Source organism: Papaver somniferum, chromosome 9 (genome assembly GCF_003573695.1).
Source record: "Papaver somniferum cultivar HN1 chromosome 9, ASM357369v1, whole genome shotgun sequence".
NCBI lineage: Eukaryota > Viridiplantae > Streptophyta > Magnoliopsida > Ranunculales > Papaveraceae > Papaver > Papaver somniferum.
The window spans coordinates 175,763,626-175,768,371 of record NC_039366.1 but is presented as its reverse complement, the minus strand read 5'-3'; the positions used below and the strand labels follow the sequence as shown (position 1 = coordinate 175,768,371).

Below are 4,746 nucleotides of genomic sequence, written 5' to 3'. Positions count from 1 at the left end.
TCCATATTCCACTCCTAACTTCAAATATAAATCACTCCAAGGCCCATTATTATTTGATCCTCCTCCACTATGATTGATTATCTTCTTTATGGTTGTCACTTGTCAACACCTATCGTAGTGAGGGCTGAAGGTGACGGTTTCCTGAATATTAAAATAATGTTCGTCGGAATTCATCAACTAAAACCTATTGTATGTGCTACTGGTGGGGATTCCATAATAATGGTATACTGACTAATCGCCCACTTTATCTATGTCTCGGTCAATTAGATGATAAAAGATTAAAAAAAAATAGGTGTACTATAGTAGAATCATAATACGGAACTTAAGGTTTATAACTTGTTAGGTCTTTGTTTTGTTTAACGAAGAGCGAATAATGAAGAAGAGAAAGAATAAAATTGTAATAGTGTTAGTCATAATCAATTTGATTTTGACTTTTATAAGTGGTACTTAGGAAAAATCAGAATTACAAATTGAATTGATTTTAAAAATTGTGAAGAAGATTGGAAATAGAAAAATGGGATGGGATATAGGGATAACCGCCACTAATTGAATTTCTAGTCAGATAAATGATGGTCAAAATACTCTTGCAATTCAAAGGATACAACAACTGTGCAGAACAAATGAAAACGTCAAAACCATGCGGTTTATTTTTCTTGATGAGTACCATGAAAAACTAGGTCAGAGAATGCTATAGTTTAGCTGTAAGCGGGTTGCGTTTTATGGTCTTGTTATTTGGCAAGGTATTTGCTAATGCGGAGAAGACATTTCCAAGCTCCCTAATTTCTCAAGATGATTGGATAGAGTTGATAAGGAACACTGAATATCCGGAAGAAGCTGAAAATTTGATTCGAATCCCTGAAAGTGACTTTGATTACTCAAGTTGGTCAAAAATATTGCGAGCCAAACATTGCTATGCAAGTACAAAATTTGGGTGATATGGATTTTTCAGCACTAGGTAAGTTGGCACTTAGTGATCTTCCTTCCCAACCTCCACCACCGACGAAGCATACACGTATCCTAGCAGTTAAATTTAACAGTTAAATTAATTGATTCTGATCAAGTATGCCTCAATTATCTTGGGATGTCAAGACTTTATCTCCAATTAGTTCCGAAGATCTGCATCAGGCTTATCCATATTACGGGGTGATGGCTATACCGAAACAACATGAGAACAAGTTGAACACTGCAAGGCATTTACTCAATGGATTCCACATAATTCACTTGGAGCAGATGCAGAGCCAGAGGGAAAGCACAGCAGGTTAAGTTATGATTGCATGGGTTTAAGTCGTGGTGACACAGGTTCACGTCGGGACGATACATGTATGAACAAGTTATGATGGCATAGGTATGATGGCATGAGTTTAAACCCCGGTGGTAGCAGTCGTGGAAGTCGTAAAGTCATCATTCTACTCTAAATTTAGTGGAAGACACTCGCACTCAGAGGGCACCATATGATGGAGGCGGCATTGACATGATAAATATCAATGACGCATTTACCCCAGCCGCATCAGTATTTCAATCTAGTGATGGAGACCACCCCGTTAGAAACTGCGCCTCACCCGGCTAAGTGGCATATAATCATACCTATAGTGGGTGCAAAAGTGGCAAGGCTAAGTGGCATATTGTCATATGGGTGCAAAAGTGGCAAACATGCTTTGCCCATGGGACTTGCATTTGCAAAACAGTTACCTTGAGAGAACAATTATAAACAAAACAGAACTTACATTTGCAATATTTTTCATAAAAATTACTGTTCAAGTGTCTACTGTTTTAACAGCAACAACTGCATATAGTGAATATCAAGAATCACATTTCAAACAAAATGAAAATAAATGACTACATGCTTTCTGAAAAGCTTCTGGCAAGTGTCCGAACTCCAATCCCCATTGCCCTCGGGGTCAATCCTAGCATTTCTAATCAAATCATAGGTATAATTCCTCATAATGGACTTAGACCTTTGTTGCATGTGTTTAATCCACAACCCTGAAACATAGTAAAGTAATTTCAATTTGTAAAATCTAAACATAACCCTGATTTGAGATTTGCATGTGTTTAACCGACACCCCTGAAACTGAAACATAGTAAAGTAATTTCAATTTGCAAAATCTAAACAAAACCCTGATCTGGAGTTTCCAGATAAGGTTTCAGATGTATGTGGAGTTTCCCGGATAACATGGTACTGAAAAGGCCACCTGATTTGAGATTTGAGGTTTGCATGTGTTTAACCGACGCCCCTGAAACTGAAACATAGTAAAGTAATTTCAATTTGCAAAACCTAAACAAAACCCTGATTTGGAGTTTCCAGATAAGGTTTCAGATGTATGTGGAGTTTCCCGGATAACATGGTACTGAAAAGGCCATGAATCAGAATGGCCACAAATTAGATATAGCAACCCAAGCCCCAATCAGAAACTCTAGTCCACAATAGTGTCATCACCACACCTAGTAAATTCTTTAAGAATAGGAATTGAAAAGGCAGGAATACCCCCAAACATACTATATACTGACATACCATATACTGACATCTTGAGGGTAAATGCAAAGAAATATATCAGATTGTCAAGTTCGCAAGAAATATATCAGATTGTCACGTTCGTGTTAAGATGTTGGGTCATTACAGGCAGCAAAAACACATTTTAGCTTAAGCAGCAAAGCGGGTCCCCGTGTTACTATTTGCACGATTAAAGAATGGCATCATGCAACCCAAGCATACAGAGCCATGTACGTGTGCAATTTCAGACATTCATGAGAAGGGGTTTGAAATGAATGAACACCAAAGAGAGAAAAGCTTCAACCCTAGACCTACTACAATTACCCAACATCAACCACATGATTATAGGGCTGATATGCTAAGCATGTGGGGGTACGTGAGACTCGAAGACCCACATGTTTAGAATCTCAGCCTACAATCAAGTTTTAGATGAGATTGTAACAACAAGCGAAATTTATAACCATCATTCTAATACTGGGGATGTCTATTCAACAAAATGAGATATACTGTTTTCACAGAAGTGGTTTATTAAATTCTATAGAACCGGAAAAAAAAACATTCTGTGATATAAACTGTGATATAAAAGTGGATTTGAAAAATTCACCATCTTACTTTGGGAACTCTGAACGAGAATCCTTTTACCACAAGGAACATAAATACTGCCATCAACCGTAGTTTGCAATTGTTTTTAAATAAAGATTATAGCTAAACAGAGCTTATACTAACATATTAACCCCAAGCATCATTACAACCCATTACAACATGATATCATATCAAAAAATTTACAGAATAGTACATTGAAGTGAATCAGAAACAATACTCTTATAAAGGTATCAATAGAAAGGGGAACATACCATTAGCTTAAAAAATTAGGTCATAGGGTTTCTGTTGGCACAATCAACGCGCAAAGAACTAAACCAACAATATACCTGCTAACAATCACTCAAACAATACTCATCAACAGAATCTTTACTAAAAAAACAAAACTGCGCATCTCGATCCATATAACATAGAACAGAAAAAACGGTCGTATGTGAAAATTAAAAGAATAAGTAATAAACTTTGCAAAGTAAGCTAGAAAACCAACCTAAACACAAGATTAAAGGAAAACAAATTTCTTTAAAACAAAAAAACAGAATCGAAAAAACAAAAAAAAAGTAATCGAAAAAACAAAAAACTAATAGTAGAATGGGGGGAGCCCGCGAGTCCATCATAGTCCCTCTAACAGTGTAGATTATGGGACTCTGACCGCAGGCAGTCTTCATCGCAGCGAAGCAACACAGAAGATCTCAAGGCACCCATTAGAGAAGCTCAAAACGGAGGCCGGAGAAAACGCTACCAGAGCACCTGCGAAGACACAGGCGGGCAACATCTTAACAGGACACTCGGATTTCGGTCAAAACTAGTGAGATTGTCGCCATTGAGAAGTTAGCAGCGGCTCCTTTCTGCTCAGATAAGATCAAGTAGATGATTTCGAAGTTAGGTCGTTTCCCCCTTTTTATATTCGAGCGACCGCCTCTCCCTTTAGATAGTAAGCCCTAATAATCTTTATTTAGGTTCCAAAAATAACCTCCGCCATACTTCGTGTTTTAGGGTAAAATTAAAGTGAACGGTGGAAACGAGGTTAGGTCATGAATTATGGTTGAGCACTTCACTTCGCTATAGTTTAAGGGGTTTTTTTCCGATATACTCCTGTTTGTAATGTGTTTTCTAACATACACCCATTTTTTATAATATTTCTAAAATACACCTGATAAGAAATTCCGTCAGTTTTTTGAATAAAACGGCAAACGGTCGTTATGTTTGCAGCTGTCGTACAGCTGTCAACACATGAAAAAGTCAGAAAAACCTCATTTAAACCGGGTTTGAATCAAATGGGAATTTTTAGGGTTTGAATAAATGGGACTTTGAAGGGCATAAAGCAATTAAAGAAGGGGATATGGTTAAATTGATTTAATTGGTTTGTGAGATTGTGAAGGATGATTTGCTTGGATATTAGAGAGGTGATGCAGTTGTTGGTGGTTAAGAAGTTGTATGGATCGATGGGTGTTTGCGTAGAGTTAAAGACATGGATACAAGCTGAGAAGAACCGGAAGAAATTGATAGATGGGTGACTGCAGATATGACACTGTTATTGCAGTATGGCGATGAACTCAATTCCTAATTATCCAATTTTCTCTTGACACGAGACCAACGGAAGAGACCGAAAAGAGAAATCTCATCTTCTTCTTAGCATATTGTTTTGATTTATGGGT

At 37.3% G+C, this 4,746-nt stretch overlaps 1 long non-coding RNA gene across 1 annotated transcript; it reads right to left on the bottom strand.

The window, feature by feature from the left end:
• Window positions 1-1,702: 1,702 nt before the first annotated feature.
• On the bottom strand, window positions 1,703-4,005 carry LOC113313140. The gene is made up of 2 exons (XR_003341734.1): window positions 3,346-4,005; window positions 1,703-2,240 (listed from the first exon to the last, which is right to left on the bottom strand). It is a non-coding gene; the product is annotated as an uncharacterized LOC113313140 (long non-coding RNA).
• Between the last annotated feature and the right edge of the window lie 741 nt (window positions 4,006-4,746).